The sequence below is a fragment of the Meleagris gallopavo genome, chromosome 22 (genome assembly GCF_905368555.1).
Source record: "Meleagris gallopavo chromosome 22, MGAL_WU_HG_1.1, whole genome shotgun sequence".
Classification (NCBI taxonomy): domain Eukaryota; kingdom Metazoa; phylum Chordata; class Aves; order Galliformes; family Phasianidae; genus Meleagris; species Meleagris gallopavo.
Window position 1 is genome coordinate 6,261,792 of NC_139425.1, and position 24,551 is coordinate 6,286,342.

General features: G+C 37.7%; 1 protein-coding gene across 1 annotated transcript in view; it reads left to right on the forward strand.

Moving 5' to 3' along the window:
- The window catches only part of LOC109370775 (uncharacterized), a 268,116-nt gene that overhangs the window by 90,597 nt on the left and 152,968 nt on the right, over positions 1–24,551 (forward strand). Inside the window, exon 4 of the mRNA XM_085241852.1 lies at positions 7,787–7,871. The gene's annotated coding sequence lies outside the window, so the exon portion shown is untranslated. The remainder of the gene's footprint in view (positions 1–7,786; positions 7,872–24,551) is intronic.

The following is a 24,551-nucleotide window of genomic DNA, read 5'->3' on the forward strand; positions in this document are numbered from 1 at the left end:
TGCACACACTGATTATGAGTACTTTCCTCAGTGAGAAATGTTAAATGTAGGAAGAATCTGGTGCATGGCAGAAAGTTGTATATCTTAGAACATTGATGTTTATAGCATGTGGCTACAGCTGAACTTTTCTCCAGGTCTTCATAACACAGATGTATACAGAAGGATCAGAGACATTCTTGTTACAGTTATGCCACCGATTTGTAGATGTTGGCTTTTCTCCAAAATTAAGAGGAAAGAATGTAAATAAGTATTGTTGGTTAGAGTATAGAAATGATGCAGAGTGTAATCGATGCGAATCAGTGAAGTGGCTTCATTGCTTAGAAACAAAATTAACCAACTATGGAGAAAAAGCAATTTGTATTCATAAAACTCTGAAATGATGAGCTTAATAAATACTGAAAGACGAGATATAGGAAAGAAAGTTCTAATGTTAAATATTTTCCAATTAAGCCTTTATTATTTGTCAATATATCATTTATTTATGGATAATTTATCTTTATTGCTGATTTCAAGCATTCATTCTCAAACTTGTATTCAGCACGCCTATTGAGCTGAGAGTCTAATACTGGTCCATGTGATCTCTGCTTTACCTAATGGAATTTGCTAATGGAATGTCATCGTATATTTTTCAGTTCTTGGATTTATTTACTAGAACAAAATGTGATCAGCAAAAAAATATATTATCACCATGCTTTTTGAAGGTTCTGGTATGAGTACACCAAGCTATGTATTTCTGAAATGGTAATTGAAGACTAAACCTCAGCTTAATTTCATAATCTTCTCTGGTTTGGATTTTCCTTTAAACAATATAAATATGATGACATGTTCCTAATTAACTGATTTACAGCTCTTCTGGGACAAATGGTAATTAATATTCATAAATGTTTACAACATTTAAACAGATGTAGAACCCTCACATGACAAAAATTTGTACTAATTTGAAGATCTAAGAAAGCACCGTGCTGCTGTGGTTCTCAGTCATCTAGAATGAGGAATGCTGCTTAAGTGAGTGGTTGTCTTCTCTGGCAAAATCACAACCTTTGCTAATGAGCAGACGATTGTCACTGTGGTGTGTCTAGTAATTTGCTTTTAACATATTGTTATGGAGCAGCAGGGGCCTAAGCCATCAAACTCATGGACAGAATATATTGCAGTTACTGAGTTGATTTTTGCGCCATCTAAGCTGGAGTTCATTCTGAAAGTGCCACTTAGATTTTTATCCATAAATGCATTCAGTGGGAGTTGAAGGAACCTTAGATGCTACTGACATAAAATCAGAAGACATCTACTCAGCCTCAGGAGATTTTGATCAGTCTATAACAGAATACATTTGGGTTTGGCAGTTAAAACTGTTCTTTTCTGCAAACACTCAACTTCTTACTTGTAGAGTAACAAGAGGATGGTATCTCCCTGGTTATGGACAAGCTGAGATACTGCAGATGCTACTGGATCTCTTTGGGGTGGAGGATGGAATACAATGTAAATGTATGGGGCTGCTCTGAAAGCAATGCCTCCTTTTTTTTTTTTTACATTGGCCCATGATATCAGAGGCAGGTGATGGTGCTATGGCAGTAGAGGTTGAACCTTCTCACCAGTATTCTGTTACATGTTGTTGTTATGTGACAAATGGCAGCGGAGGGGCAGACTGACATGGAAGTGTGTATGAGGAAAGAATGTAATTGAATTCCTCTTTCTGGAAAAAATTGCATCTACTGGCACTCATTGATGCTTTTAGTACAGTGAGGTGGTGGGTGATGTTTCAGCAGTGGTGACACCGATGTGAAAAACAAGCCGTGTTCAAGACAGCCTGCACAGCTGACACACAACAGTGAAGAATGTCTTGATCAGCTCATCCATGCAAATTGACTAATGGTGGTGACTACAGTGAAAAAGTGTTCTGTAGCTCAGAATTTGCTCTTTCAAATAGTGGTGTTGACTCTTTGCACATGTTCTAGTTCCTTTGGAAATAAATAGGAAGCATTACTTTTGGAGCAACTTACATACCTTATGGTATGGAACCACTTTGAGCCTTTTGTCTTAGGTCTGTGCTGACATGTGGAGTCATTGGGCATCTCAGGATCATGCTTCCACAGGTTCTGGATCCTACCGAGGCATTCCAGCTAAGACACAGCATAAGGCCTAATTTTTTGGTATGTTCACAGCATGCTGTTGCCGAGTTAATAAACTTTCAGAACTCTCATGTGGGACATTAACTACCTTCTAGCAAACAGCACTGAGAATGTAATCAGCAAACATTGCCATAGTTTACTATGCTAGCTGGGCTTAACTGACTTCTGAGTTTCCTGTGGCTGTGAGTAATGTTGTGGCTAACATATTACATGTGAACTACAGCTGTGTGCTATTACTGCATATGATCTTACTACTATTATTTGGCCCTGAGGGAAAGCATTTATGTTTTTCTCCTTTAAAGAAAAAGTTTTCTGGCTAGTACATTCTTTTTTCTTCCATTCCCACTGTGGCTATCTCTTTCCTGCAGTTTAGACAGGGTGATGGCCTGCAGGTTTTTTTTTTTTTTTTTAGTGAATGTCTAACATATTTCTTTATCATCTTTTCTGATGCAAGTTGGTCCCTCTGAACATTTACAAAATATTTATTGAATGATTCAGTTAGTTATAGCAAAATTTCAGTTGTGCTACTTTTACCTCATCTTTTTTGAAACAATAAGCAGCAGGCATCGCAGGGTGATATTGAAAAACAGCTCTGGAAAGTCATTCTTGATCACCCATTCATTAACTATGTATCAATGGGATTAATGAATAAACTCATGGTAGTTTTGTTACTTATCAGAGCTTCATTAACATACATCATTCTATAATATCAAATTTAGTAATTTATTTAATCTCATACTGATATTCTCTGTATGAAAATGAAACTTCTGCCTAGGCAAAATATAGTCCAGTTTGAACAGGATGACCCATCATTAAGAGGAAAGAATCAAGGACATTTCATGTCTTTGACTTACCAGGATTTCTTTTACTGCTCCTCATCTACAGGAGAGCTGCTGGCTGTGTCAAGGCTAAGTCACCTTTCCCACATTTCCCCATCACAGCTATGGTTTACTAGGATTCTGTCTTCCAAACTATGATCTGACTTTTATACCATTACTAGGATACAGCACAGTAGCAACTTCATCATAGGGATGGTCTATAGTCAGTATAAAAAAAACTGATTTATATGCTGAGTGTTCCCAGCTCTGAAACCAGTGTAGTGGGCTGGAGGCAATTTGGTGTACTGGAAAGCTAATTACACATTTTACTTTGCAATTGTAACAAAATTAAATTGCTTATCAGTCAGCAACAGGATCAGTGATACAGAGGGCAAAAAAAGTAAGAGCTGGTGCTGGGCACTGAAAAAAATTACATTCTATTCAGTCGTCTTGAAGTTCATGGCATGATGTGTATTTTGTAGCAGCTATATACAGAGAAGTTGTCAAGGTTCACAAGGATTCAATTTCAACTTGGTTAAAGATGAGTTTGGTATGTATCCTCTTACTGATGGGATTCATTCTACAGTTCCTGATTCCAAAGAGGCTCAGAAACATTTGTATGTTGTTTGCTTCTATAATGATGCAGTCAAGTGTTTGTTTTCTGTAGACAGGAGTACTTCTGTGGCTTTAGAGCGCAATCTTGTTAAACTTCAAGGTTTAGGAATAAATGCCAGCAGAGTTGAGAATATTTATTTTTTTAAATATGCAAATCAAATAGGGCATCCGCAGAGGCCATTTATATCAAATAGCTTTGATCGTGGTTGTGATGTCTAATCTGAGGCACAATCATTCATAGTTAGGTAAGCTCCTAATCCTAATCAAGAGAGACAACTTCCAGTTTTTTCTTGTTGCTTCAGATTGTTAGCAGTAGAAGCAGAAAATATCAGATGAATCATTCTGCTCCCTTTCAAACTCTGATAAATTCTCCACATTGTCATTCCTAGTAGTAAATTAAACTCTTGTAAATCTACAGTGATAATGTGTTAAATTCTTTTCCTGCAGTGTTTTACAGTTATTAAGTATCCTCTGTTTTGCCGAAGGATTAAAATAAGATAAAGGATTGTCTTTATATTTGCCCTAGGCTGTCACAAAAATACACCTTCATTTCAAGAATGTTATATTTGAGTTTTCAATGGATTTGGCTCTGCACATCAAACCCAGTTATTAGTCTTGAAACTCATGTTATCACTTACAGTAAAAACCTATAGGATTCTACATATCTTCAGTGCATAACTGTCTCCTTGAATTTCTGTTGTATTGTAGCTTAAGTCCACTTTGGGCATTTACCTGTAAGGAATCATTTCAGAGCGGAGAAACATTTCTTCAATAAAATATTTTGTTGTTTTAACTTCACTATAAAGACTTTTTTTTAGGTATTATAACAGCAGTCCCATATTACCATGTGATGATTTTGATCAGTGATTCTCATTTGTGTTGGTTTGAGTCCTTTTCCCAGACTTTGCCTGTCTATGAGTACAGTTTTACTGTGGCAGGAGAATGGCTGTGTTCCACAGATCACAACCTTTTTGTCTGTGGAAAATACTGAAGTTGCACTTTGTCGTTTTCTGTTTGCATCTCATTTAAAATGACTAGGAATTAATCATAGTTTTGCTGATATTCCCAATCTTATTTGTCAGCAAAGGTGCATTCTTTGCTTATCCTTATGAATATAAACTCAAAATGTTCAAAAAACAATGCAAGATAATTACCTGCTTACTACTGGAAGTGGAAGGAGAGATATCACACCAGATGACATGAACTACGTGCTGTGAGTAGATTTGCATTTGAAAGGAAATAGTCCTTAGTCCCTGGAGTTTGTGTTCTGCTGCCATGCCTGAGGATAATGCTTTGGAGTTGTTTTTTGTTGCTTGAGATATGGTGTCTTTGGGATCCAAATATATTCCTGACCAAATTTAAATAGCAGAATTTTTAGCTAGGACCAAGTTAGCTCTTGCTATGTAAACACTCAAGCAAATAAAGAATTCCACTTGCTCTTCCTTATTCCAAAACAATTGTGGAAGAAACTTTGAGGAGGTGAACTTAACTTCTATAAGTGTTGCTGGGTACAGCAAATGTTTGTTTTTTTTCTGACCTGGAATAGCCCTTTAAGGGCTTACCTACAGTTGTGAAACGAACATACAATGTATTCACAAATCTTTAAGGCTTTGTTCATGTGTAGGATCATATATATCAATGTTTATCTGTACTTTTTTTACTGACGGATATGTCTAAGTCAGTCAATATGTTTTGTGTAAACAAGGATTTTTGCTCCATCTAAGAAAAATTGATTTTTAAAACTATCTTTCTCCCATCATCTGAAAGATCTCTAATGCAGTTATCTAGGTGCTCTGCAGACTCTGTTTGCTTACTTTATTTAGCATTGTTTCTTGCTTTTCATCAGAGCTCTCCATGAAGAGTGCGTATCTGGGTAGGAGAGTACAGCAGGTACCAGCTTAGAGTGAAGAGTTAAGCTTTCTGTTGACAGAAAATAAAATCAGGCACAGAATCAAAAATGAATAGAAGGTGAAAAAGGAAAAATCTAGACTCAGAACATATCCAGAAAGAGGTTAAACAAGAAAGTGAGGGTGATTGAGTACAAGGATGGAATCTGAATCAAGAGATTTAGCTTGAAATAGAGGGTAAGGCAATGATGATCAACTTCTGTTTGTCAGAAGGGAGTGGCAAAAAAAGGACATTGAAAATCGCTGGGCTGGACCCCATGTGAACAGTTCAGAAAGAAAACTGTAATAATTTGGTAATATCATATGAGTTGTTGAGTATGAAAGTCTTTCAGATGAGCGTAAATTCAGTATAATCCAGGGTGCAAAGTAAAATATCACTATGTAACTCTGAGATTTCTTGCTGACTTTTACTGTATTTAATTTTTTTTACTTTTTTTTTTAGAAAGATTGATATCTCACTTAGTTCTGAGTAGGACAGATGTGGACATGGAGGTGGCCTAATATGTCCTTGTTAGAATCTTGCACTTCTAGCTGAAATTTCTGTGCTGAATGTGAGTATTTTTAATGAGAAGTCAGATAATTGCAGAAAGTGTAACCTACACATATCTGTAGATTAGCTTAAACAGTCTTTTATTTTGTTTCATTGATATGTCTAAATATGATTCAAATTAACTTCATCTTCAATATGCACAGTGATGTAGATAGTCGTGCAGTAGCTCTGTTCACACTCTAGCCTAGTTTGCTATTTGTGCAGATTACTGTTAGACTGTGGTCAAACTAGTGAGTCCTGTCCCTGTGTTTGAACATCAGTGAATTTTAAATTAGGCTCCTATAACTGTATGTAAACAAACAAAATAAATTCTGCTTGTGCTAAAACAGTTACTTTGTTAATGTCTAAGTACTGGAATGAGTCTGCTGGTTTGGGGTATTGTATGGGAGAGCTGCACAGAGTAGAATTTGCTTGCTGTAGTTGCTTGAATTCTATCACCCCCAAAAATCTGAGCGGTGCTGGGGTCCATCCATTTTTTTGCTGATGTCTATTTATGCACTGTTTTTTAAAGTCTCAGCACCCTATTAACTAACAGTTTAGTGCACAGTCTATTGACAGCCAATAAGAAGTATTTTAAAAGCTTGCATGATGGAATGAAAAATAATTGATTGCTTCAAAGAAAGACTGAGAATGTTTTACTGAGTTCATTCTTATTGTGGAGGGAATCTTATGGGACCTCACAGGCTTCTGAGAAGAAATGTTAAGAAATAATGTGCCTAGACTACTTTTCCTCTGTGTTTTCACTCAGGGGTATCTATCATGCAGGTTATTCCATCGAATTGTCAGAAGTGTTTCATTTGGTTAGGTTTTACCTATTCAATGGGAGAGTTAGTGGTGATTGGTTGTATTGGTTTGTTTCTGCTCCCTGCAAGGACAAATACCACCATGGCTCTTCCATGGAATGTCCACTATGTGTGTGTGGTGCAGAGTTGAAATTTAGGTATGCTTTTATACTTTTCTATTTTAGTAGAATTCATCTAATCGACATGATTGTTATTTTGTGTGTTGTTTCCAGTTAAGTTATATGAACTAGAATATTTTGGCTGTATCTCTATCTTTTCCTTCTCCAGCATAAAAAAAAAATTATGAATTTTATGGAAAGAACTAGTTTTTTCAGTGATTTTCTACACTAGAATTCTTATATTTCCATGTGAATAAAATGATAAAATGAATAAATTGTAACTAAACTTGTTATTACAGCAGCCTAATTTGGGAGTTAATCCCATGTTTCTTCAGGAATTACAGATATAGCAGAGCATGAGTTTGACCTAGAATTGCTAGACATCAAAATTTGTTGCATATATTTAAACAAGAGACAAAGTATGTGCAGAAGGATGTTTCCTCTTGTTTGAAAGCAGATTTCTAACTGGTTTTCCAGAAATCAATCAATTAATGTGAAATTGAGGTTATTGTTCAGTTTTGACTACACTGTACCTTCTCTATATGCAATCAAGTACTTCACCTGAACCTGCACAAGCCATTGTCTTTGAGGAGCAAATGGCTGTAATTCAGTTTTTTATTAGTAGTAGTACAGAGGCAGTCCTTTTGTGCTAAGCAGTACTGAGTGATATGCAGTAATTTTACAATCTTATCTAGGGATTAGAGAGTGGCAGCTAAACTCATTTTCCTTAGAGTCACATATTGGCCTCAAACCATGGTTCATGGACCATACTGATAAAAAGCAAATGATTTTATTCAGTTCACATTAAATTCAAACTTCAAGCCCTAGAGACTACAGAAATAATGTCTTAACGTTTTATCTTACAGAGCTGAATTCTTCCAGGAGTAGCAATCCTTCAGCAGCAGAGCAGAGAGTGCCTAAGCTTTTAGGAGGCTGGCATCTTGTCCTGAAGTAGGTATTGTGCTGTGAATTAAATTCTGAATTTCTTCAGTGCAGTTTTCAAAGTTGTTGTGTGCGCTCCTCCCATGAGAGCCACAGCAATATTGTTTATATATACCAAAGTTATTTTTAATCTTCTTATGTTGGAGAGAAAGTCAGAGGATTCCTTCAGCTTGCAATAGATGTATTTTTTTTTATTATTACCAGTGAATGTAATGAGACATGGGTTGCTGGACAGGGAGAAAGGTTGGGTAATGTAACATCCTTACAAAGAGGTTTTGACTGATTCTTGATCATTTTCTGATTCTTTTGTTTTCCCATTGTATTATACAGCATAGCAGCACAGTCTATCATTGGTGGTGTGAGATGTGTTTACTTCTTACTTATGATACTGTAAATATCATATTTCTGCTACACCATTGTTCAGTGTCAGAAATGCACTAGAAGATATTGGAAAATGAAAACCCAAATGATAAAATATCCAAAATGTAAGTTGGTGTGTTTCACAGAGTAAAAGGAAGATATAAGAACTTCTTTCTAATACTGAATCATTGCAAAAGAGTGTATTCTGAATCCAAACAGTGAAATAAAGCACATCTTCCCCTGGAATTATATTCTCATAAATATCTCTAGAATTTCTTTTGTCACTGAGTATCATAAAATCACAGGCAGATTAATAATCCACGTGCAGTGGAACAACAATCTTTTTCTGTGATCAAAAACTCTTATCAGCATATACAATTTCCTTTTTCTCCTGATCCCCTGCTAACCAGAAAGAGCTTTGATTTCAGTGCTGGTCACCATTACAAATTGAAGAAGGGTTTTAGTGAAATACTGTGCTCCATTTCTCTAGAGCAGTTCAATGGGTGCTCTTCACCTGAAGTGGTCAAAGCAGAAATGCAATGTAAAGAAATGTTAATGCTTAATACCGGTTAATGTAACTGTTTTTCTTGTGGACACTCTTTTATCTGGGATTCCAATCGATGGTTAGGCTGACCAATTGATGGCAACAAAACTGACCAGAATACTTGATTATAGCTTGCAACATTTTCTGTATTTTTGCATTTGAAATGCCTGCTGCTACGATAGTAAGTACATGAATCTAAGCCTGGCATTTTGCATTTAGAAAAAGGGATTCGTTGAATTCCACAGTGTCTGTGCAATTCCTTCATAATTAGGAACAGATTTAACCAGGACTTATAGGGACTATACAGCACTTTGATCAGCATCCTCTAATGGAGCAGGCACTCTCCCTGTAACCTGAATTACAGCACTCTGTCCAATACCCACAGTGCCTTCATTTGCTTCTTGAAAGACTAAGTGAGCATAATAAGTGGCTGATTTCAACAAGACTGAAGAAAAGTTAACCACAGCAACAAGGACAAAGCCTTTCTCGAAGTCTCAAAAACAGAAGAGTATGTTTGACAATGCTGGGTATTGGTAACCTTAGAAGCACCACAAATATAACCAGTCCTGTTCTTTTTGAGCACTGGCACTTGAGGGTTCCCTTATCGTCTTCTGTTAAGTTACCTGCTCCCTGGAAATATTGCAATAGGTACCAAAGGCTTTACAAAGTGTGGAGACTGATCTATCTTGAAGGACAACTTTAATTTCATACTCTTTACCGAGGAAAACATTGGCTGCCTTGACATAAAGTTCAATTTTTGTGTTGAAGTTGTCATTTTTGGATTTTTCTCTGCCAGTCTGGATAAAGATCTCCTCACTATATGTCCTTAAATAAGATTAACTTATACTTGCAAAAAAGACTATTTCATAATATACCTTTTATGCAGCTCTTGACTGTCTGCATTACAGAACATTCTAGACAGACTAGAATACACAGTACTGCCCAAAAAACTACTCATCCTACAGCAAAAATGAAATATTTTTGACCAATCTGATTTTTTTCCATTCTTCATTCCTTAAAACAACAAGTGGCAGCAGTGCCACTTAGTCTAATAGTTTTGAGCTACAATGGTTGAGAACTAAGTTTCTTTTCTAGACCTCCTGTATTTTCACTTTCTAGTTCTCTTTATTTCTACTTATAAATAAAAAGGTGGACACTATAAAATAAAAAAGGTGATACTGTAAAAAATTAGAGTTGTCTGGGTAGGGAAATGGAATGTCTTTGTGTTTGCTTTGATTGTTGGCTGTTTTAAATGTCTTTAAATATCGAACTTCTTGTTACTTCCATTTCCATTTGAAAACTGGGGAGTGGAGAAATTAAACAGCCCACAAGTTTTCCTGATTCTTTTACGTTTATTTTCACTTCCAAGATTTCCTTTGATTTAATGTCATTTTGATCTTTTGAAAGAATGTAAAGCAAAAACATTAATCTTGAAGTACGCTTTAAATATTTGAAGGCAAGTGCATGCTGTATTCTTTTCTGGTGATATTTGGAATTCCACCGTAGTGAACATCTTTCTGAAAAATGTATGGAGTATAACAGTACATCAATGTCTTAAAATGTAACTAAATATGGCTTCCCATGTGAATGGAACTTAAAATTAGAATGACACTTCTGTGAATGCAGATCCTGTTCCCAAGGGAAGATTCCACAGCATATATTTATACAGTAGATTAATTCATCCTTAGAATCTGTGCTGATGCTTTGCCAGCAAAGTTGAAAAAGGGACAAGAGCTACTGTGATCCAAGAATGCCAGCTGGGTGTGTGCCCAGAGCTGGGCTTTGTCACACCCAGGCTGGTCAGCCGTGGCTGAAGATAAAAATCATTAGTATGTACTGACTAATGACTGCTACTGCGGGAGAAGTAAAGGCCTTTGTATTTGAGACTCTAAAGCACTTATTTTATTGAAAAGTGACTCAGGCTCTTTGACTTCTATCTTACTCAGCAAAAACTTTGGGGAAATTTTTTGTACCATCTCCAAAGATAGTTTTGTGGTTTTATTAAACAAAAATTTTCAAACTGCTTTTATTATGCATTATGCATTCAAAAAGTTGACATTATAAAATTGAATTCCTCTCATGCCTTGAACTAATTATTGTGCCCTTTTCACTTAAGTATTGCCATGTCATGAAATTCTTTAGCTAAGTATCCTGAATGGCATAAAAAACCAAGGCCTACCCAAACAAGCTGTGAAATGACTATTGGCTTCAGCTTCTATCATCTGCCCTGTCCTTTAGGAGAACATGACTCGGTGTCTTTTCTGTGACATGTCTCTGAAGTTTATTGGGACATCATGCATATCCAGTTAGCAGCTAAACATTTTATTACATTTGAATACTAATGTCTCATCCTGTCTTGGAGATTCTTATTGTGGAGCCTGGATGTTCTTACTCCTTTCTAAAATAAATATTGAGACTTCAGATGTTCAACTAGAGTATAAATGGCAGGAACAAAGCTATTAAATGTGAAACATTTGAGTGGATAAGCCCAACACAGAAATAAAAGCAGGAACTCTTCACCACATGCCTTTTATCATCCAACAAAGGCAGAGTCTGTTGTATGTTCAGATTGGACAAGCAAAATCTCACCTACCTTTTCCCAGAGCTAATTAGAAGTCAGATGCTGTTCAGGCTTCTGCTCATAAAAGCTCATTTCCAAACTTTGTACAATGCTTGAAAATTCTTCTCAGAAGAAAACTGAGAGCAAATTCAAGCAAAAGTTTCAATTCAGAAATGTGTGAATATCAGAATGAATCTGATGCTGCTTTCTTACCTGAACAGAAGGGTAATCCTCATTGGCCTTGGTGCTGCCTAATTATACACATTTGATATTCTGGTTTCCTGCACCTGGCTTTAAGGTGTTTATTCTGCTCCCACATCACTTCCATGCTGGGCTTAGATTTTGGAAACTGATTCTGAGTTCACTGGTGCCAAAGATCTTTTGCTGCTAATTGCAACAGATTTTGCATAAAGCTGAAATAGAAAGTGCTGTTTGTTAGAAACAAATGTTAAAAGTGGTAATTCCTCATTCACAAAGAGGCTCATACAGAATAGGCAGATGCCTGCTCTGTTTTTTTACTGCTGTGTTTATCTGAGAAGCAAGTATTTGGTTATAGACAAGTGAATGATTTATTTAAATATACTTCTGCTTTTAATGCAAAGGCATAAAACTTCTATAAATGGGTGAGTATACTGTTATACCAAGGGGCTGCATAAATACATTTCTTTCAATCCTAAAGTTCTGGGAAAAGATAGTAGCACAAAGCAGTGCAGTGAGTATTTTTCTAAAGCAAATGCCTAGTGCTTTACTAGTCTATATGTGGTATTTGCAGTTTCCCATATCTCTTTAAAACAGTATTTCTGTTACTTTATGGTTGTGAGAACTTTGTGTGACAGAGTAATCAGTTCTGCTTAAGAAAAGGCACTTATTTCTAGGCTTGGAGTCACAGCTAAAACTTCATTATCATACTGTGGGACTGCTTCCTATTGAAAGCTGAAGATTTCTAAGTAGGAATTCTAAATAAAAATACTAGGATGCTAGGAATGCCTATTAAATATGGTATGGTTGTAGCACATATGGTGCATTTTTTCAAAAATTGTGTTTTAGTTTTGTAAAAAGCACACAAATTCTGGTAGGATATATTGATTTTGTATTTCCTTTTTCAGTGAAGCTCTAAAGTGGTATTCTCTTATGAATATAAGTTAACTAGAAACATGAGATGTCCTTACAACTGGTAAAATCCAGTTTAATACGCTTCAGGCACTAAATGAATATGCAGCTATTGAAACAATGCTGTTTTAAACTTTGGCTTCTCTTTGCCAGTTCTGGACACAGTTGCATTGCAATGCATTTTCCTCTTTCATTAACTGATAATGAATGATACTGTGGGGGATGTAAGATAGTTACAAATAAAGTATTTATAAAATACATAGAGCCTTGTTGTGAAGTCTTGGGAGGTATTAATTTGCAGTGGCTGCACAAAGAGGAAAGAATGTGGGAAAGATCCACAGGCATATTATAATGTCATATTAACACTTCAGAATTGTAGGAAGATGCATTTCACGCAGTAGCCTTGAATATCCAGGATCTATATTTCTTTTTTTTCTCCTTGCAGGAGTTTATTATTCTTTCTTTAGTTGAATATTAAATATCAAGAGGCACAAGTTCTGAGCTTTAGGCTGCGACTCTGCGCTGGTCTCTTCTTCTGATGACAGTAGTTATTGATAGAAATGAAGGAGACCAGATCTGCTTGGGTCATTGTGGTAAAGAATTCTCCCTGTTTCTGGCCTTTTTGTTCCCTGCAATGACGAATTCTGTGTAGAATGTTTCCATCACCAGTGCAAAAAGAAAACAGATGTGTTTACATTGTCTCCATGGAGACACAGGCTAAATTCACACTGGCATCAGGGAGAAGATTTGCCTTCCTTTGTCTTCCAGAGATGGGAAATTAGAGGGAGAATATTTGAAGTAAACTAGACAGAATTCTCTAGAGGCTTTCTCTCCCCATTGTCTTTTCAGTGAAAAATGTTGTGCTTCACGAGTGAAGATTTCTGAGTGCTCTGTCAGATGTTTGTAGTTTTACTAGAAATCCAGTAAGATTTTAAAATGTTCTAATTTTTATTAACGTTTTAAGCAATGACAAACAGGCAAGTCACTACAATGCTTTGTTCTTTGTCTCATAAACACTTGTCATTTCAGTTTATTCAGTGAGCACGTGTAATTAGTTGGGAGCATTCAGGAGATGCAGTAGAACCACAGGACGTTCCTTCAGCTCCTCCTTTGGAGGTTCACTGGCTGGTTTTCCTAGACATTAATTGGGAAATATTTATCATAAATTTTGTCCTTTTGTGCTTCTCTGCTTTCATGGATCTTTACAATCCACCACAGTGTTCCTCAGAGCAACTGCAGTTGGCTGTAGCATGCATATGACGGGGTATTCTGTGAATGTTCTGAGATGGATAGAAACTAGGAAAGGAAGAAGCCTCTTCCCTTTTCTGTTCTTTCTCTGAAGACCATGATTTGTTTACGAGTGACTCAGAACTGAATATATACATCCTTACAAAGGGATGCAGTTCTTAAAATAAATAATGTGCAACAGAGCAAAGTTTGAGCATGCACAGATACTCTGGTTAATCTTATTCAGTTGCCAAATATATTTTTACAACTCATAGGTGTCCATTCAAGCTATCACTTAAGAATATATTCTCTAAACTAACGATAGTTCCAAAAACTGTTGCCTCGTAGGCAAAATGGGTTGGGGTTTTTTTTGGTATTTTAGCAAAATTACATTTTAAAATGAAATTAAAACAAAGGGAGGAACTGTTCTGTGATAGCAAGTTGACTTTCTGGGGGAAAATCATTAAATAAAATGTGGGGATCAGTTTTTTAAGTTAGATTTATATTCTGAATATGCATGTCAGTGTGTTTGGTTCAGAAGCCTTACTCAGCCACCTTGAAATAAGTAGCTGTCTTGTTTTAAAATAAGTCATTCAACATAACAGCAGAAACACTGACTTGGATGAGCAATCTCATAGTGGAAGTGAACAGCAGAAAACAGAGCAGATGGTGGGGAAAGAATCCAGAAGCAGGTGTGAGTTGCATGCTTACTTCACTGTATTTCATAGCTTACAGTTGTGCCTGAAGGGTGAAAGCCAGAGTAGATCTGTAGCCTAAACTTAGATGTCTCACAAGCTGGTTCTACTCATGCTTGCTTCATTTTCAAGGCAAGTCTGTGCTTCAGGCCTAATGCAAGTCTAACAAGCACAGGGGCAATACATACCTATTAGAATTTAGTTTATCAGTGTAAAGCTTCAGGATGGCTGTGTTTATGTCACACGGAGGAAAATGTGATTATCATGTAAGTTGTATCTCTATGAGATTAAATCTTGTGTTGCATCACGAAATATAAAGCAAAATTGTAGATGTTTTGTTCACTGGGTCTGCACTGAACTGGCAGAGAAACTGCAAAATAAGAAAAAAAAAATTGCCCGTGTAATTGTTCATTCTTTTAGATCCACCAGTAGAAACTTGTTTATCTAAAAACTCCTGGCAGATCTAATAAGTAATGAATTCACGATAGCTTGCATTCTGTTTCTGTCATTCCAGTCGCAGCTCACCTACTTGTTCCTGTGCAGTAGCCCAGTCGTTTTATTAATGAGGCACTTCAGCTTTGTGTCATCAGCAGGTTCCATTGTTTCACTCCTCGCTCTTCTGATGTGAATGGTAATGAAAATATTAAATGGCCAGTCCAAAACCAGAGCTATTGTGAACACAAATCAAGCATTTTAGGAAGCTTATTAATCTATTTTAGCTACATTCAGTAATAATCGTGTCTGCAATGGCTTTTTATTATGTTGTCAAAGTTTTATTAAATTAAGTCTCCTCTATTTTCTGCTGTGTGTCCTTAGAACATCTGTTACCTTAGGGGAAAGAAACTGCTTTAGTCTGGGTGATCTACTCTTGCTAAATCCATGATGTATTTTCTCATTCTCGTAGTAGTTCTAATTTTGTTAATCTCTTTTCTGAAACTTTTGTTCTATAGCTCAATCCAGAGATTCCTGGGTGAGCCATTACTAAAAACCATGTGGACACTGCATTACAATTAATTGTGAGCATGCCTCCAGCCATTTTGGACAGTCATAGTTTTGTTTCTGTACAGTCAGACCTCTGAAGTGAGGAAACAAATCGTGTGAGATGATTTGTTCTCTATTTATCTTTGCCCTGGTGAGCGGCCAGTTGGCTGTTGTTTCTTTCTTCATTCTTCATGCTTCTGCCTGGCAGCTTCAGACCTCAAGCTGGTGCTTACTGGATTTACTTTCATTCTTGCTTAATCTCCCGGGGAAGCTTCCAGCTGGTTCATCTCCTCATCTTGTTGCATTGCAAGAAGTGGGCTGGTGTGTCTTGTTTCCTTCCAATGTCTTCTGAAGAAATGTGGAAGGTAGCAACACAGTTGTCTGTGGACTACAACTTGGAAACTGCTGTTACAAAAGTATTTCTGGCTTGTACATAGCAAGAATACAAGGACAACAGGAGAGAATGCTAGCACCATTTTAATCATCTACAGACCAATCACTTAGAACTTCTTGTCCTATGTTGAACTGAAGGCCAACAAGTGTTCCAGGAAGGAGAAACAATACAGCCCATGCTGATGGATCACTTTAAAACAGTTATCCTTAACTATGGGCTTTTTTTGCTGTGCTAGGCTTGCACATTCTGTCCTTACATTAAATAAATGATAGTGATCTCAGATAATTAAAATAGCACTGGCATGTGGATAGCTGCTCTACTGTATCTGACAATGATTCCTGTGAGGTGGATTCTGGGGAGAGAGATAAAAACAAGGGTTCAAAACAAAGGGTCATACAGTCCAGAACCTTGCATAATTGATTCTCTGAAGAAGTCTGAAGAAATTCTTTTTTGCTCATGATGACTAACATACATAAAAACTGTTGTTTAGTCCAGTGATCTGAGGCTGAAGTGCAATCCAAATATTCTTTTTGGTATGGAAGACACTTCAATTTTTGTGTTTTCATGTGTTGTTTTGAGTGCATGTCCAGATGTATGCAGTGGGACTTTCTGTAGCTTAAGGATCACATGAAACAGTGAGATTATCAGTTGCCAAAGATAGTGACTGGGTATTAATTGAGCTGTACCCTGAGGCAATGCAGAAACACTTGGAATTCTGTTTTGTGCCAAGGCAGCCATGTCACTGCTATGTTTTGACTTGTGCTTGCGTTTAAAGGTCTGTGTTGGATGGAAGATATCGGGCTTCTGCTTGTTCATTTAAATCCTCTCTAATGACTGAGCTTAATGAGATTTCATTGAACCAAAAGGTCACTTCTGCATCACACTTGCTGTCTCATGACGTTGTTTACTGCTAGCCATGTTGCATGCATCTATGCTGTAGCAGACTGCTTCCTGTTGGAAACTAAGTTAATGAATGACATTTAGTTGAATGAAAATCAAAGTTAGAGGGACTGCAGATCTGTATGAGGGTTTGCAGTGGTTATGTTCAGTCTTCATAGAGAAACAAGGTGGTGAGGTACTGGATCATGTTGCCCAGAGAAGTGTACATTTGCCACATCAGGAGGGACCTGATCAATCTATTCTCTCTCAATCAGAAGGACACCTTTGTTTCCTCTACCTGCAGTTATCAAACTGAGGATGAGCTACAAGTAGGAATACTTCCTACTGCACTGCCTGGTACTAATAATGTGCTTGTGCTGAAGGCAGTCTTCTTAAAGTGAACCCATTCTTCCTGAGGAGTGCTGAGCCTTATTCCAATATCCCTTTTTTTTTTTTTTTTAATGAGAATATAATGTCATTAATTTTGATGAAATTATGCTTGATCAGCACACTTGTACATGAGTTTGCAGAGGTTCCCAGCCTGATGACAGATGTGTGATACTTACCTAGATGTCACAGCTTATTGCTTTCAGCTGTTTTCAAACTGCATATGACTTGGCACTGGGAACACAAAGGTGCTGCTTTTGGCTCTGATTCTTTGGCTTTTCTCCTGTTTAGCTAGCCAGCTAGCATCCCTCAAGTAGGATGATTTTCAAGCTCTGCCTTTCCCTCAGGTCAAAGCAATGCAGTCTCCAGGATGGGGTTAAAAAGTCTTCTCCCTTGAGTCCTAATTACAATTCTGCAACATCAGGCCAGTAGCTATCAGCTCTGAGGAATGCCAGCTAGAGTTCCCCCTGCTCTAGGCTGCGACTCACAGCTGCCTGCTGCACCTGGTTTAGATGCTGTGTCCCCTCCATTTACTGGGCCACAATCCCAAAGATCTGTTAATCCTTAAATTAGTCAGGGATACTGGAAAATTTGAGTACCCTGAGAGGAGAGTGGGGAATCTATTTGGATTTCAGTTGGGTGCTCCTGCAGCATGGTAATTACGATTTCACAGTGGTGCAGACAAGCGAAGAAAACTAAGTTTGGATTTCAGCAAGCATTTGCAGACCTATTTTTTGCTAGCTTGGAAATTCATTCAACGTTTTAAAAGTAAATTAATAATAAAAAGACTATATTTGTATAATGAATTTTCCATGGAGACAATTGTGACAGAGCTTTATCTCCCAGAGGAAGGCAACAAAAGCAGATGTGGGGAATGGAAAGATGGGAAAGATTTAGGAAATATCTCTTCTATTATGATGCCATTTGTTTTCAGAACCACACAGATTATTCTGGCCCAGGTCATAAAAGAGTTTTTAAAGCAAGGGGCATGCAAGTGGGGGCTGAGGCGAGGAATGGGAGAGAACAAAAGTTATGAATCTGCTGCAGATCTCATGAGAATTAATACGAATAACTTTTGATCTAGATGTTACATGCCCCTGATTCACATGCCTCTGATTTCAGCTGGGGTCAGACACATAGACAGTTTTGTCTGGGCTGAGCACGAATCTCTGTATTCTTTCTCCTTTCTGTAAAATGAGAGGAAAGCCCTGCTGTGCAGAGGCACTGAGGCTGTTAATATTTTGTGCAGTGCTGTGAAAGTGGATGTGTTCATCTGTTGTAAACCTGAAGTGATGACTATGACCTCAGCAGTATCAAAATTTTTTAGCATTGTAAATAAACACTTTTGCCAACAGTATTGTGCTCAGGTGTCAAGTCTCTTTAGCCAGAGTTAAGTTCTCTTCTTCTCCATTGCTGTGAGCCAGTGTGGAAAGAAGGAAGAGCAAGTGGCAGTGCTGCTACCAATGGATCAATGAGATCAGGGAAAGCTTCTGGGGGAATCCTGGCCTGAACCAGATCTTTGCACCTTGTGAAATTCTCCTGGCCTTTGCTCTCAATCTTGACAGGACTATAATATGAGGGGTGAATGGACTAAATCGTTGTTGCACCTTCCTTGCTTTCCAAATGGGCATTTCTCTCTCTTCTGTAACTTTCTTAAAGGAGAGAACAACTTGGCCCCCATATGGAGTTGAGAAAGGGGGAAACTTCAGACTGACTTCATCTGCATGTGCTGAAGAATTTTTTTGAGCCTCAAAGCTTGCCCTGTGCATGTGTGTTGTGTCAAGGCTAGGTGGTAAAAGGCTGGATAGCATGAGGTAAGTGTTTGGAGAGCTAGTTGACATCCTGAAAATTACCAGAGACCCTGTCTTGAAACCACTTTCACCCTTGTGCAGGGCTGATAATCATGTTAGTTACCTAAAAGCCATTTGCAGTGCCTGTGAACATGACTTTCCTGCAGCTCATGTGAGCTCTGTCAGCTCTACTGTGGGTTACACAGACAAGGCCACATTCCTCACCTCTGAGCTGGTACTTTGCAGCCCTGAGGGATGGGGCAGGTGGAAGCTTGCCAGAGGTGGATGAATGAGAAGGTGGGAGAGACTTGTTCTTCAGCAGGAGCGGTATTATTTCAAATGCTTGTTCAGATAAGCAAAAAACTGGAAGATAGTTGTATGATTTTCTGTGCCCTTTTGGGAAAAGCTGTAGAATTGTTTTCAACAGTACTCCTATTTTGGAGTGTTTGATACAGTGGAGTTGTTTTAATAAAATAATAATTCAATATGCTCTTATTTCACATCAAATTCCTGCAGATTCTCAGAGTTACATCTATGTAATTGTAAACTTTCAGTAAATCTTAGTTTATTTAGACTGGTTCCATAACAGAAGTCTTGCCTGAAACTCACAGGGTGAAAATATACATGCAAAAGAAAGTGAAATTATTCCTAAATGGATAAATACATCCTATTAGCAGAACTTTGCGTTGATGTTTGAAATACCCTATTTCATGCATTTCCTTTAAGAAATATATTTAATGCGTGAAATTAACAGCAGCTAGCACACAGATGTAAAGTGTTCCTTTTGTGAGGAACTTGTGGCTGCTCGTATACAAGAGTCAGTCACTCGTCGGATGTAAGTGGTGACTGTTCTCACTGTCATACTGTATGTGCAGCTGAGTGTGAAGTTAAGGAGTGGGCTCTTCAAGGTCTTTGTTGATGCTTCTGTTCGATTTCATAAAATAACACTAAGTAATTCTGCAAAGCAAATCAGTCATCTTAGCTGCAACTGTGTCTGGAGGAAATTATAAATCCTCTGTTCAACCTGGCACAGAAGTGTTTTAATTAAATCTGCATCATCAGAGGTGTCAGTAGTCTTGGGGAGGAGAAAGCCACCAGCATTTGACTATAATTGGCAGCTTCAGCAGAAAGGCAATGGGCTACCTTGGGTAAGTTCCCTTCTTTCCTGAAATAACTGCACTTTTGGGGAGCGACTGAGGCCCTCTAGCAGGGGATTCCCTGTGGGTTATAACAAGCACAGCACAGGCAGGAACTTGTGTTATGTGGATAAACAGATCTTAAGAGCTCCAGGGCTGTTAGTCCAACATCTTTTAAAACATGTATAGGTCTGATCTAAGTCCCAGGGAAACAGATAGGAATCATTCAGTTCATTTTTAGATCAGGTTCCGTTTCCACAGGCTGCATGTTTTACATCTTTCCCCTAAATCCACCGTGTTATTCATCAATTTTAAAAAGCTAGTGTTTGTGTTGGTAAATACAATACACTAGTGTTCTGTTCTTCAAGGTGCTGAAAACCCTGAAGGGCCCCTTCTGAGTGGTGAGGTTGCAGTGTTCTGGAGGGCTGAGTCCTGACAGAATACAAGATGCAAAGCATTTATTTATTTATTTATTTATTTGAAAAGAGAAGATACTATGTGAAGATGCATCTTCTCTCCTTGTTCTACCTTTCCTCTCCCCCCCCCCCCCCGTAAAATACTGATAACAATAGCTGCATTTCAAAATGTTTCTTAAAGTAAATTCATTTTGCATTGCTTTATGGTAACTTGGCTTTGGTGCAAGGTATTTATTTATGAGGTTTGCTGTAGTCTGGTGCTGCATTTGGTTTTTCCATTCTTTTCCCCTTTGCTTAGACTCCCTGCACTTTCTTCCTGAAAAAGCGCACTCCAAATTTTGGCTTTGTCCTTAAAAAACAAACCACATAACCCACATGAAAGCATATGTGCTTAAGTAGAAACATGTTGGAGGAAAGTTTACAAGTGGTAAATCCTTTCTGTGCCCGTCTTGACAGTGTGCCCAGGCCACCCATTTCATATTTAAGTAGTCATTTTAAGTGAAACATGTGACGTATTTCCAGCTTTTGAAAGCCATTACTTTACCTGGCATTAGTCAGGAGAAATGACAGAAATAAACTGTCTAAACTGTTCACCAAAGAAGGCAGTCTGTGTGGCAGAGTTCTCTTGTTTCAGAAGGCTGTTCATTATGCCTGTAAGTCTCAAATGGCCAAGTAGTTAGTGACCTCCCTGATTCTTTTTCCTTCATTTATTTTCTTGGCTTCTTCATAATGAGCAATAGCTAGGGGCGTTAGTGAACACATTTTGCCTAATTATGAACTGTTCCAAGCACTGTGGATTGGAAAGTTCTGCTCTTGCCTACAGTGCTTTTGGAAAAGACTGGTTAGAGAGAAAAGAGGAGCACACATAGTGGGAAGTCTGACAAAGAAAGACACACTGTTAATCGAATAGAGGAAGGAGAAATTGAGGGAAATACAAAGGAAACTTCTGCAAAGCATTGCAAATTTAAACACAGTGAGCCTACAAGCCATATCTATAGGAGGTAAATATTATCACTGTATTTGGACAGATGGGGAAACCAAGGTTAAATCACAAAGGGACAGTTGATGCTAAAACTCCAAGCTCTGTAGCAACAAGATCATGGATGTCCATTTGCCTAGCTCTGTCTGTGATGTAAGCTATCCAGGTGGAAATAAGTTCTAACCATGAGCTTGCTGTCTTGCAACACGGTGCTTTAATTAATAAGCTTGGCTCTGTTAGTTATGTCTGTGTGGCTTCTTTTTCAGAGTCTGCTCATGTTTAGTTGGTGTCTTAGCCAAGTAGGATTTACACTCCAGTGTCTGCAGAGGGTTTTACAGATGTGTTTAGCTAGGTTGCCTAAGCATCTTCCTAGCATCCTAATTAATAAAAAATTCCAGTTAACCTTCCTTCTGGCCTCTATTATTAGATGCTCTTGAATCAGGATTTGTATGTTCTTTCTGAACATGAGGGAAGCCTCCCATTTGAATGAGATCCTCAATTCTGAAAACTGTCGTGAGTGATCTGAAAATGAGAATAGTTCAGTTTTTCTAAGCCTTTCCAAAGGAGTTGGTGTGGCTGAGAGTTCTACCTTCTCACCAAGTAACTGTGAGCTAGTGTGGTTACTTGGGTGTTAGACAGTGTAAGGTATTAGAAGCCTTAGGGAACTGTGTTGTTTGCCACACTTGGCCTGTGCTCAGACAGAAAGGCTATAATCAGTTCATTCTAGCTTAGCTTTGTTTTATAGATGAGATACTTAAAGCTGAAATGGGATTTTACTGAGAATAGTGATCTTCAAAGTGCCTGCACCCAGTGCATAGCTGAGGACGCAGCACTGTACGATCTGTTACTGTTCCCAAGAAGATCTTGAAGGATGTCATACTGTTAGGTCTTGAACTGCAGGGACTGACATACGTTTCTTGCTTCTACTTAAAATCAGTTGCTCAAGTCCGATCTAGCAGTTGCCTCATAGATGTCATCTTTTTCCCCCAAACATAATAATTTAAATTGATATGGATGATTTACTTTGTTATATATTCATAGCTAAGTTAGGCTGCTCTGTTTACTACCATTGTTTGCATGAAAATGTGTTAAATTGATAGAAGCAAGAAAAGATGCTCATGGTTACATTTTTTTTATTGATAAGACTGGAAGGTAAGAATATACTGGTTTACATTAATACATAGCTCACAGAGTAATCCTGGTAAGTAGAAAACTTTTCAGAGAGGATTTACAGCTTTTCTTTGTATGCTAACTCCTAAGAGGGGGATTTCTTCCCGTGTGATATTTTTACTTAAGTGGGAACCATTTTTTTCTTTAACTGTTAATATGTTACTGCAAATGTGATTGTAGGCATCTAACTTCATTCTTTTTTTCATCCAGAACAAATCAGTATTTGGAATTTATAAGATCTCTCTAACAGACTCAAGTTTTGCAACTTGCCAACAAAGGTTTTAGGTTTAAGTATCTATTGACATGCTGTAAAGCTTTTGTGAAACTTCAACAATATGACATATTGAGGTTTATGCATTCTTCCTCTCCCCAGAAGAGTTTTACTTCTGTTGTGGTAGGACACCAGGTTGCTATTCCAATGACATGTGGCCATGTACTTATTTGGGAGTGCTTCTAAAATCTGCTGCTTTTTCCTTGTTCTTGTAGAGATCTTTAATAAGTATCAAGCACCTCCCCTCAGCCTGCTCATATCAGTTAAGTGTTCTGTGATCCATAAGGACCAAGTAAGCTGTATAAGCATGCAGTTCTGGTGGTGGTAGATTGGTGAAGGAGGAGAAGGCTGCACTCTGTGGAATAATCCTCTTTTAAATTAAAGAGAAGCATAAGCCCTGCTAGTGCTGCCAAACTGAAAGAATTTTTGACAATAGACTTCAAGTTGACTGCAACTGTTGCAGTATTTATATACTCCTCACTTTCAAACAAGAGATTGTTGTTTTTTTTTTAATGAGGTTTATTTTTCAAATTGGGAATCTCAGCTATAGTTCATGTGAGAGTACAGTGTTCTAATTCTAATAAAGCTAGGGAGAAGAGGCCTCACCTTAAGATAGGAAAATTGGTCACTATCTGTACGGCATCAAATGAAACCGTTCAGTTCCATGTGCCACCCACCTTATAGCATTTAGCCGATAGCAGATTACCATGATTCCATGGGCTACTGTTGATTGCTTCTGCAGTTACAGCAATGGACATAACTGCACTTAATGACAGTCTCACTACACTAACTACTTCTTTTTGTTTTCCTTCTGGCTGCTTGCTAATGACATTTGTGGGGACCAGGGCATTGCTGAGATATGGTACTTAGGAAGTTACTAAGGTTTTTGTTATTTAACACAGAAAGCATTATCAGGAAATAGTGGAGAAGAGATGAAATCAGTTGAAATTTGACAACAAAAAGAAAGTAATTCTTCTATCCGGTTTAGTCACCTGAACAATGGCCTTTGAAATTCACCAGCAACTGTTGGGGTTTACTTTCACTCTTCCCAGGAAGTAAATGATACACATATATTTTGAACAACTGACCTACAGAGAGGCCATTACTTCTACAGACAGTTTCAGCTTGTTCTTATTCTCAAGGCTACAAAGACCCAAAGAAAACAGATTACACTTTATTGGCTCTAGCGATCTATGGCATCTCAGTTCCAAGACAACCGTGGGAGCAGGTCTCAAGGTTAACCAAGAGTAAATAGAAGCTATATATATTTATTTTTGCTGATTTCAGGAGAGTAGTTCTTTTAAAAATGAATACATAAATCCAAACTGACTTACAGTGAAACTTGCCTTGTCATCATTAACTTCTCTTGCCATCTACTGTTCCCTTGAACTTGGCTATTTCTCCCACTAACACAGTGTGATGGCATCTGTTTGTCGTTACACACTGGCCTGTGATTCTTTTCCAGTTTTAGCCAATTGTTTAATGAAATTAACATTTTGTAATTCACACTTCACTTGTCTCCATCAAAACATTTAAATCAAGTTGAAATAGATTTTTAAATGCCTAACTGATTTTCTCATTACACTCAAAGGATGAATCTGGATGCAGCTGGTACTCTAATTAACAGTATGTTCTCAGAGACACAGTTTATTAAATATGCTATGTCAATATCTTTTTTCTGATGTTTGCACAGAAAAATCATTAGATGTACTTCTAAAGATTGAAATATGAAAAACTTCAGAATTCCAGTGTAACCTAGTTTAGCAGCTGTGAAGAAGCTTTTAACCAAG